The sequence below is a fragment of the Stegostoma tigrinum genome, chromosome 3 (genome assembly GCF_030684315.1).
Source record: "Stegostoma tigrinum isolate sSteTig4 chromosome 3, sSteTig4.hap1, whole genome shotgun sequence".
In the NCBI taxonomy this organism is placed as follows: domain Eukaryota; kingdom Metazoa; phylum Chordata; class Chondrichthyes; order Orectolobiformes; family Stegostomatidae; genus Stegostoma; species Stegostoma tigrinum.
Window position 1 is genome coordinate 126,495,443 of NC_081356.1, and position 12,281 is coordinate 126,507,723.

The window sequence follows — 12,281 nt, forward strand, 5'->3', positions numbered from 1 at the left end:
ATAGTTTTTTTTAAACAGTGCAGTTACGTGCTGTCTGAATAAATCAGTACGTAGTTATAAATTGCAGCTCCTATCCGACAAATTTATTTTGTGCCAAGCTTCAGATCCTTAAGCAGCCTGACAGCTACATGAGCTATCAAAAATACACACTTAGTAAAGGAATCGGTTTTACTCTTTCCTACCAGGGCTGGATGAAGCAGAGTAGAACACTGAATTAAGATGAGCTGGTACTAAATGTTGTCTCTAGTGTTGCCCCTTGATGTGCCCCACTAGCTGTTGGAAGGAAACTGGGCTGAAGGACGCATTTACATTTTAAATTAAATGATGATCGAGCTCTTTGCTCACCTTCTCTTTGACCGTAACATTGTATTCTTCGCTCTATTCTAATACCGTCATATACTTTGTATGGTATGATCTTCCCGTGCTGCAAGCAAAACAGTTTTTTTCACTGTACCTAGGTACGTGTGACAATGGTAAATCTCATTAAAATAAGGGAGTCTCATTGACATCCCACTGGCTCCTGATATCAACCTCACCTTTGGAGTGAATTTTAAAAGAAATTCTGCAGGTGCAGGAAATCTGAAACAAATACCAAAAATGTTATTTTTCTGCTTCTGGCACAGGAATGGACTGAGAAAGCGTCGGGTTCAATGTTGTTGAAAAGGATGGAGGAGCAAGTAAAAGAAAACGGGCAAGTTGTCCCTTTGAACAAGAGGTAGGGGGAGTGTTAATAGTTGTAGGGAAAAGATATAGATGAACAATAGCTGTAAATGTCAGTTGTTAATGGCAGAAAATACATCAAATCTCTCGAGAGTGAAACCATGCAAATAAACCACTGTGGAGTGTGGAAGGAACAGAAATCAAAGTAGAGGACTTAGTCCATGGTCTGAAGTTGTTGAATTTGATTTTAGACGCTGGGAGTTTTAAAGGAAATTAAGAGCGGTTCCTTCGGCTCACATTAGGTTTGCTCGAAAGCTGTGGAAATATTAGCACGAAACCAAGCTAGTGTATTGAACTGGGAAGTGATGGGTAGATTCACTAATTCTCGCCATCTGAGTATTGCGCCAAATGTTCACCCAGACTCCACCAAGTCTCTCGCCATCGAAAAATGGTGTGGTGAGAAACCAGATGCAGTAGATTCGATTGAAAGATGAACGAGTAAATCTCTGCTTCATGTGAAGTGTGTTTAGGCAATTAGGAGGGAGTGGGTAATGGACAATTGTTTCATCTCATGCACTTGCATTGGAAAGTGACATGGGTGGATGAGGGAGGGAGGATGAAGTGATTCACAGAATCCCTACGGCGTGGAAACAGGCCCTTTGGCCCAACAAGTCCATGCTGACCCTCGGACCAGCCCACCCAGATCCATCCCCCTATAACCCATATAATCTACACATCCCTCAACACTACAGGCAATTTTCCATGGCCAACCCACTGGCCCTGCACATCTTTGGACTGTGGGAGGAAACCGGAGGACCGAGGGGAAGCCCACGCAGACACAAGGAGAATGTGCAAACTCCACACAGACAGTCGGCCGAGGGTGGGATAGAAACCTGGTCCCATAAGGCAGCAGGGCTAACTATTGAGCCACTGTGCCATCCTCAAACATTAGTGATGTTGGAATCATAAGGCAGTGAGCCACAATGTTTCGCAGAGACTGATCCATGTGGAATGCTGACTGAGGGCGGGAGGTGAATGTCAACTAGGCCACTTCAAAGGGCAGTTAAGAATCAACCACATTGCTGTGGGTCTGGAGCCATACGTGGTATGTGAGTCATACTGGGCCAAATGTGGGAATGATGACAATTTTTTTTCCCTCACACACATTAGACCATAAAACAAAGAAGCTGAAGCAGATCATTAAGCCCATTAAGTCTGCTTGACCATGATTTAAAATGCGCCAATCTCAACCTTGAATACGCTTAATGACCCAGACTCATTGGCCATGTGTGGGAAACAATTCCACCAATTCATTGCCTGCTGAAGGAATAAATTTCTCCTCATCTCTGTGTTAGAAGGACAGCCTCTTATTCTCCTCTGGTCTGAGACGCTCCCACAAGGGGAAGCAACCTTTCTGCGTGTACCCCGTCATATTCCCTAAGAATCTTGTATGCTTCAAAAAGCTTGCCTCTCAATCTTCAAAACTCCAATGAGTACAGGCCCGAACTGCTCAACCTCTCCTCATAAGGCAGTCCCTCCATAGCTGGCATCAGCCTAGTGAACCTCACCTCACTCATAGAGTCATAGAACATAGAACATAGAACAATACAGCACAGAACAGGCCCTTCAGCCCACAATGTTGTGCCGACCATTGATCCTCATGGATGCACCCTCAAATTTCTGTGACCATATGCATGTCCAGCAGTCTCTTAAATGACCCCAATGACCTTGCTTCCACAACTGCTGCTGGCAACGCATTCCATGCTCTCACAACTCTCTGCGTAAAGAACCTGCCTCTGACATCCCCTCTATACTTTCCACCAACCAGCTTAAAACTATGACCCCTCGTGCTAGCCATTTCTGCCCTGGGAAATAGTCTCTGGCTATCAACTCTATCTATGCCTCTCATTATCTTGTATACCTCAATTAGGTCCCCTCTCCTCCTCCTTTTCTCCAATGAAAAGAGACCGAGCTCAGTCAACCTCTCTTCATAAGATAAGCCCTCCAGTCCAGGCAGCATCCTGGTAAACCTCCTCTGAACCCTCTCCAAAGCATCCACATCTTTCCTATAATAGGGCGCCCAGAACTGGACGCAGTATTCCAAGTGCGGTCTAACCAAAGTTTTATAGAGCTGCAACAAGATCTCACGACTCTTAAACTCAATCCCCCTGTTAATGAAAGCCAAAACACCATATGCTTTCTTAACAACCCTGTCCACTTGGGTGGCCATTTTAAGGGATCTATGTATCTGCACACCAAGATCCCTCTGTTCCTCCACGCTGCCAAGAATCCTATCCTTAATCCTGTACTCAGCTTTCAAATTCGACCTTCCAAAATGCATCACCTCGCATTTATCCAGGTTGAACTCCATCTGCCACCTCTCAGCCCATCTCTGCATCCTGTCAATGTCCCGCTGCAGCCTACAACAGCCCTCTACACTGTCAACGACACCTCCGACCTTTGTGTCGTCTGCAAACTTGCTGACCCATCCTTCAATTCCCTCGTCCAAGTCATTAATAAAAATTACAAACAGTAGAGGCCCAAGGACAGAGCCCTGTGGAACCCCACTCACCACTGACTTCCAGGCAGAATATTTTCCTTCTACTACCACTCGCTGTCTTCTGTTGGCCAGCCAATTCTGTATCCAAGCAGCTAAGTTCCCCTGTATCCCATTCCTCCTGACCTTCTGAATGAGCCTTCCATGGGGAACCTTATCAAATGCCTTACTGAAGTCCATATACACCACATCCACAGCTTGACCCTCATCAACCTTACTAGTCACATCCTCAAAAAACTCAATAAGGTTTGTAAGGCATGACCTACCCCTCACAAAGCCGTGTTGACTGTATTTGATCAAGCCATGCTCTTCCAGATGGTCATAAATCTTATCCCTCAGAATCCTTTCTAACACCTTGCAGACGACAGACGTGAGACTTACCGGTCTATAATTGCCGGGGATTTCCCTATTTCCTTTCTTGAAGAGAGGAATTACATTTGCCTCTCTCCAGTCCTCAGGTACGACTCCAGTGGAGAGCGAGGATGCAAAGATCTTCGCAAGTGGCGAAGCAATTGCATTTCTCGCTTCCCAAAGCAGCCGAGGACAAATCTGATCCGGGCCTGGCGACTTGTCAATCTTAATGTTTGACAAAATTTTCAGTACATCAGCTTCCTCTATCTCTATCCATTCCAGCATGCACACCTGCTCTTCAAAGGTTTCATTCACTACACAGGTCGTTTCTTTCGTAAAGACAGAAGCAAAAAACTCATTTAGGGCTTCCCCTACCTCCTCAGGCTCCACACACAAGTTCCCTATGCTATCCCTGATCGGCCCTACTCTTTCTTTGACCATTCTCTTATTCCTCACGTAAGTGTAAAATGCCTTTGTGTTTTCCCGGATTCCTTCTGCCAAGCCTTTCTCGTGCCCCCTCCTGGCTCTCCTCAGACCATTTTTGAGCTCCTTCCTTGCCTGCATGTAATCCTCTCTAGCTGAACTTGACCCTAGCTTCCTCCACCTTATGTAAGCTACCTTCTTCCTTTTCACTAGAAGCTCCACCGCTCTCGTCATCCAAGGTTCCTTTATCTTACCCCGTCTTGCCTGTCTCAGAGGGACATATTTACTCATCACTCCCAACAACTGTTCCTTAAACCATCTCCACATGTCTATAGTTCCCTTACCATGGAACAACTGCTCCCAGTCCATGCTTCCTAACTCGTGTCTAATCGCATCATAGTTTCCTCTTCCCCAATTAAATATCCTCCCATTCTGCCTAATCCTCTCCTTCTCCATAGCTATGTAGAAGGAGAGAGTGTTATGGTCACTATCACCAAAATGCTCTCCCACCACAAGATCTGATACCTGCCCCGGCTCGTTTCCGAGCACCAAGTCTAGAATGGCCTCTCCCCTCGTCGGCCTGTCAACGTACTGTGTTAGGAAACCCTCCTGAACACACCTTACAAAAACAGCTCCATTCAAATCTTCTGCTCGGAGGAGGTTCCAATCAATATTAGGAAAGTTAAAGTCACCCATTACAACAACCCTACTGCGTCCACACTTTTCCAAAATCTGTCGACCTATGCTTTCTACAATCTCCCTGCTGCTATTGGGGGGCCTGTAGTAAACCCCTAACGAGGTGACTACTCCCTTGCTGTTCCTAATTTCCACCCATACTGACTCAGTAGGCAGATCTTCCTCGACAATGGAAGCTTCTGTAGCTGTGATACCCTCTCTGATTAGTAGTGCTACACCCCCTCCTCTTTTTCCCCCCTCCCTATTCTTTTTAAATGTTCTAAACCCTGGAATATCCAGCAACCATTCCAGCCCATGAGAAACCCATGTCTCTGTTATGGCCACAACATCATAGCACCAGGTACTGATCCATGCTCTAAGTTCATCACTTTTATTCCTGATACTCCTTGCATTAAAGCAAACACACTTTAACCGATCCCTTGGTTCCTTCCCAGGAAAATCCTTCCCACTAGCTGGTCTACCTCTTGCTACTGCCTCACCTGCATCAACGCTCACCTCTGGTATACAGCTCAGGTTCCCACCCCCCTGCCATACTAGTTTAAACCCTCTCGAACTACTCGAGCAAACCTTCCACCCAGGACATTGGTCCCCTTCCAGTTCAGATGCAACCCGTCCTTCTTGTACAGGTCCCACCTTCCCCAGAAGGCATCCCAATTATCAACATATCTGAAACCCTCCCTCCTACACCAGCTGCGTAGCCACGTGTTCAGCTGCGCCCGCTCCCTGTTCCTCACCTCGCTATCTCGTGGCACCGGTAGTAAACCAGAGAACACTACTCTGTTCGTCCTGCTCTGCAGCTTCCATCCTAACTCCCTGAAATCACTTTTTATATCCTCAAACCTATTTCTGGCTATATCATTTGTGCCAATATGTAACACGATTTCTGGCTGTTCACCCTCCCCTTTCAGAACTTTATACACCCGATCGGAGACGTCCCGGACCCTGGCACCAGGGAGGCAACATACCTTCCGGGAATCCCGATCTTGCCCACAAAATCTCCTGTCGATTCCCCTACCACGAGTACTTTTCTATTCTGCCCCCTTCCCTTCTTTGCCACAGTGTCAGGCTCAGTGCCAGAGAACTGACTACTATGGCTTTCCTCTGGTAGGTCAACCCCCCCAGCAGTATCCAAAACGGTATACTTATTGCTGAGGGGAATGCCCACAGGGGATCTCTGCACTGTCTGTCTGTCCCCTTTCCTCCCCCTAACTGTAACCCATCTATCCTCGTCCTGAGCCTTAGGAGTGATATATATGGTCACTGCTTTCCTTCCCGGCTGCCCCTCTGGTCCTCGTCACTTCCTCTGGTGCTCCCGCTCCTTCTCTGAAAGAGGAAAAAAAAACACCGCTGCCCGCTACCGGTAAGTAATTTTAAAAATAAACTGCTTTACCTTAGCTGCAGTCTTCCGGGTCCGTCTTGCCTCCGCTGCTGCTCGCACTCAAAAAGTCATACAGCATGGAAACAGACCCTTTGGTTCAACTCATCCATGCCAACCAAATTTCCCAAGCTAAAGCAGCCCCACCTGCCTGCATTTGGCCCATATCCTTCTGAACCTTCCCTATTCAGTGTCTTTTAAATGCTGTAACTGTACCTGCATTTACTACATCTTCTGCCAGTTCATTCCAAACACAAACCATCCTCTATGAGAAAAACTCCCCCCTCAGGTCCATTTTAAGTCTTTCTCCTCTCACCTTAAAAATGTGCCCCCTTATTTTGAATTCCCCTACCCGAGGCAAAATCCTTTGCTATTCACTTTGTCTACACCCCTCATCATTTTATAAACGTCTATAAGGTCACCCCTCAACCTCCTCCGTTCCAGTAAAAAAAGTCCCAGCTTATCCAGCCTCTCCTTATAATTGAAACCCTCCAGTCCCGGCAACATCCTGGTAAATCTTTTCTGAACCCTCTTCAATTTAAATTTTACCCTCAGTGTTGTAGTGTAACCAGGACCGTAGAGAGTACTCCAAAAGTCACCTCAACAACATCCTGTACAACCTCAACATGACCTCCCAACTCCTGTGTTCAATGGTCTGAGCAAATGTGCTGAATGCCTTCCTAAATGTACAATGGAATTAAGCAGAAAACTCGCTAGGATAGTGAATGATTAGATTATGAAGCAGTCTAATCTTCTTATTCATAATAATCCTAGTGTATGTAAGTGACTGAGAATTTAATATCTCAACCTGACAACATTTGATCTATGGACTTTAATACAAGACACAATGTTATGCTGTAAATTATGAAGGCCTGCTTTTTGCAACATATGGTAATTATTTACAACATACCATACTGCTCATAACTGAACAATCATTTTAGCTTTATTTTAATGATTGTCTGTAACTATGTAATGAATTATGATGACAATTTATTTGTTTTATCATCACAATTCAGCACAGTGGTGATTTTTAGGAATATTGGAATGAAAGTCATTCAGTGGATTCAACTTGTCCTCCCATTCAATATGATCATGGCTGAGTCAATGCCTTTTACCCATGACCAAACCCCTGTACACCACTGCTATTCAGTAATCTCTGTGTAAGAGGGGAGACGATAGCCTAGTGGTATTATCGCTGGACTAATCCAGAGACCCTGATAATGTTCCAGGGACCAACATGCAAATCCCACAATGACAGATGATGGAATTTGAATTCAATAAATATCAATATCCGGAATTAAGAGACCAATGATGACCTTGAATCATATGGTTTACTAATGCCCTTTAGTGAAGGAAACTGCCATCCTTAGCCATTCTGGCCTACATGTGACTCCAGGCCCACAGCAATGTGGTTGACTCTCAACCGGCCAATGGGATAAATGCCCATCATCCTGTGAATGAATGAAGGAAAAAGAAACACACTCAAAGTTTGAGCTTCCATAGTAGTCCTCCATGGTAGAGATTTCCAAATGTGTGTAACTCTTGTGAGGATTAAATTATGACCTCATCTCAGGCCTAAGAGGAATTGTCCTTCTTTTTAAACTGTGCATCCTGATTTTTGACTCACAAGCATTTGGCTCACATCCTCTCTGTTTATTCTTTTAAATTTCAATATCACCTCCCATTCTTCCAGATAAACTCTAAAAAATGCAGCCCTGGTTTGCCCAATCTCTCTACATAGGATGTTCCCAGGAGCAAGTCTAGTGGATCTTCATTACTGTGAAATCAAAGTCTTAGAGGGAGTTATATAATTTTCTTCCTGAGATAAAGAGATCAAAGCTGCACGTTTCTCTTCCATTGTCGCCTAATCAAGCTCCTATATACTTAAAATCCTCTTAAATAAAGACTAACATTCCATTAACCTTCCTGATAGCTTGCTACATCTCTTGTGTAGATAAAGTGCTTGATCACCATATTTGAAACACTGACCCTCTGCCTTTCTTTCAGTGTCTAACACATCAGCTCAAAGCTGCATAGAATATGCTGATGAGGCTCAAAAGATCTGGCAGCATCTGCAGGAAGAGATTCAGCATTAACATTCTGAGCCCAAAAAAGCATAAAAACATAGAAACTAAGTGTAGGCAATGCTGACACTGCTCTAGCATTCATTGTGACCATGGTTGTTCTTCTATCTCAATGCCATATTCCTACTTTCTCCCCAGATTATGTCCCCTTTAAAGTCATGAAATTGTCTATGCCTTTCTTGAATATATTCATTAAGCTTGAGAACAAAAGAAATTTAGAATCCAGCAAAATATAACCAAGAAACTGATAAAAAGAATATGAACAAACTCAAGAGAAACACAAAAGTAGGCAATAAAAGCTTCCTTAGATATGTTAAATGTAAAAGTTTAGGAAGCCAATTCTTTGTCATATTTAGAGGTCATCATAACGTGTGGCCACAAGCAGTTGTTTATTTAGCTTGTGCCTAAATCAGGTTCGAGGTAACAATGAGAGGAAAAGGTTTGTAGATTTGACAAAGCCAGCATGATTGCTGGTTTTTGAGAAGAGCAACAGAAGAAGAATGATGTCATATTCTGGATCCAATACACAAAGAAATTTATCAGAATTTAAGCAGGGCAGGAAAAGTGAGTAAAATGACACATTGATGCTACCAACCCAGCTCAATCTGTTGTCTGACAAAAATCAGGAGCATCACTCTTCATATCCAACTGGTTTGAAAGAGAACACATCCTCCTCTTTGGAATCACTTCCTCATATCCTCACTTATCCAGTGGGACTCCCTTCCTCTCATCATTATGCAATGTCACGCCTTTTAAAATGTTTATTCTTTCACAGGATGTGAGAACCACTGGGTAGGCCAACATTTTATGCCCATTATTCCTAAAGGGAGAGCTCAGAAGAGCCAGGAGGAGACATGAGAAGTTGTTGGTGGATAGGATCAGGGTAAACCCTAAGGCTTTCTATAGGTATTTAAGGAATAAAAGAATGACGAAAGTAAGATTAGGCCCAATCAAGGACAGTAGTGGGAAGTTGTGTGTGGAGTCAGGTGAGATAGGGGAAGCACTAAATGAATATTTTTCAACAGTATTCACTCTAGAAAACGATAATGTTGTCGAGGAGAATACTGAGATACAGGCTACTAGACTAGGTGGGATTGAGGGTCATAAGGAAGATGTATTAGAAATCCTACAGAGTGTGAACATAGATAAGTCCCCTGGGCTGGATGGGATTTATCCTAGGATCCTCTGGGAAGCCAGGGAGGAGATTGCCGAGCCTTTGGCATTGATCTTTAACTCGTCATTGTCTACAGGAATAGTGCCAGACAACTGGAGGATAACAAATGTGGTTCTCCTGTTCAAGAAGGGGAGTAGAGACAACCCTGGTAATTATAGATCAGTGAGCCTTACCTCAGTTGTTGGTAAAGTATTAGAAAAGGTTATAAGAAATAGGATTTATAATCATCAAGAAAAGAATAAATTGATTAGGGATAGTCAGCACGGTTTTGTGAAGGTAGGTCGTGCCTCACAAACCTTATTGAGTTCTTTGAGAAGGTGACCAAACAGGTAGATGAGAGTAAACCGGTTGATGTGGTGTATATGGATTTCAGCAAGGCATTCGATAAGGTTCCCCACAGTAGGCTATTGTACAAAATGCGGAGGAATGGGATTGAGGGAGATATAGCAGTTTGGATCAGAAATTGGCTTGCTGAATGAAGACAGAGGGTGGTAGTTGATGGGAAATGTTCATCCTGGAGACCAGTTACTAGTGGTGTACCGCAAGGGCCGGTGTTGGGTTCACTGCTGTTTGTCATTTTATAAATGACCTGGGTGAGGGCGTAGAAGGATGGGTTAGTAAATTTGCAGACGACACTAAGGTCGGTGGAGTTGTGGATAGTGACAAAGGATGCTGTAGGGTGCAGAGAGACATAGATAAGCTGCAGAGCTGGGCTGAGAGGTGGAAAATGGAGTTTAATGTGGACAAGTGTGAGGTGATGCACTTTGGTAGGAGTAACCGGAAGGCAAAGTACAGGGCTAATGGTAAGATTCTTAGTAGTGTAGATGAGCAGAGAGATCTCGGTGTCCATGTACACAGATCCTTGAAAGTTGCCACCCAGGTTGACAGGGCTGTTAAGAAGGCATACAGTGTTTTAGCTTTTATTAATAGAGGGATCGAGTTCCAGAATCAAGAGGTTATGCTGCAGCTGTACAAAACTCTGGCGCGGCCGCATTTGGAGTATTGCGTACAGTTCTGGTCACCGCATTATAAGGAGGGTGTGGAAGCTTTGGAAAGGGTGCAGAGGAGATTTACTAGGATGTTGCCTGATATGGAGGGAAGGTCTTACGAGGAAAGGCTGAGGGACTTGAGGCTGTTTTCATTAGAGAGAAGAAGGTTGAGAGGTGACTTAATTGAAACATATAAAATAATCAGAGGGTTAGATAGGGTGGATAGGGGGAGCCTTTTTTCTAGGATGGTGACGGTGAGCACGAGGGGGCATAGCTTTAAATTGAGGGGTGAAAGATAGAGGACAGATGTCAGAGGTAGTTTCTTTACTCAGCGAGTAGTAAGGGAATGGAACGCTTTGCCTGCAACGGTAGTAGATTCGGCAACTTTAGGTACATTTAAGTCATCATCGGACCAGCACATGGACGTACATGGAATAGTGTAGGTTAGATGGGCTTGAGATCGGTATGACAGGTCGGCACAACATCAAGGGCCGAAGGGCCTGTACTGTGCTATGTTCTATATTAATTACTCTTCAGAAGGTTTCTTCCTGAAGCACTGCAGCCCATTTGGTGCTTGAACATACCTGTTACACACCTGTAGTGAGGGCTCCCGGGCCTTGATCTTTCAGCAATGAAGGAACAGTGATATATTTCCATGTCAGGATGGTGTGTCCATTGGAGAACTTGAACTGGTGGCGTTCTCACCCATTTGCTGCCTTCAAGGCGGTTGAGGTCATGGTTTTAAGGGATGTTGTCAGAGGAGCCTTGCCACACTGCTGCTGAGCATCTCATAGAATCCCTACAACGTGGCAGCAGGCCATTTGGGCAAATGGGTACGCATGCTGGCTCAAGGGGTACATACCATCCCTCCAAAGAACATCCCACACAGACCCATCCCCCACCCTATCTCTGTCACCCTGCATTTCCCATAGCTAACCAACTTAGCCTGTACATCCCTGGACACTATGGGAAATTTAGCACGGCCAGTCCACCTAACCTGCACATCTTTGGACTATGGAAGGAAACCGGTGCATGCGGAAGAAACCCACGCAGACTGGGGGAAAACATGCAAACTCCACACAGACAGTCGCCCAAGGGTGGAATCAAATTCAGGTCCCTAGCGTGGTGAGGTAGCAACCACTGAGCCACCGTGCTGCCCGCAAAACCAAATCCAGTAGACAGTCCACACCATTGCTATTGTGCATCCAACAAATAAATTAATATTGAGTGAATGTGGAGAAAAGCCTTACCCTTACAGCCACAGTTGTTCAGCTTGATGCAACCAATCACTTTTCAGCCTCATGCCCTCATTGCTGGATAATACAACAGAGAAGATGGGACAAATGGGAGACAGGCTCCTTCCTCAGACCACAAAGAGAAATCTGCAAGAAAGGAGCCATATAGATCCATGAATTCAGAATACCCCTGATTGTTACTGATGGGGACCGTAACTTTACCTGATGAGTTACTCAAGAAATCACTCCAATATCAATTATTCATGCTAACTTGTTTTAAAGTAAATGAAATATGATGATTTTCATACTGATAAGTTTCAATACATTTAGCTTGCTGGGGTTAATTCATTTTTTTTTCATCTTCACAGAGCCTTCACATGTATAGACGGAGTCGCGCATGGATTGTGGCTGTGTGGTTGGCATATAACGTCTTTAGTGTAGCTGAATCCTTCTGAGAATACACCATCCTGCTATCACCATGCATGGGCATGCACCGGTTCAGATCGTCACACATCGCCAAGGTCAGTAAAGCAGATGCCTGCTGTCAATCCATATACAAATGAGAAGGAGGTGAAGGTGAAGGCTTTGGCATGAGAGAGTCTGCATCAGATGCCAAACACTTCTCCAATTCCTGCTGAGCCTGACTGTGGGGAAGCATTTATTGAAGAGGGTGATCGCATTGAACAACAGCAGCCAATGCCAGGAGGTAAACAGAATTAACAGCGAACATTTGTCAA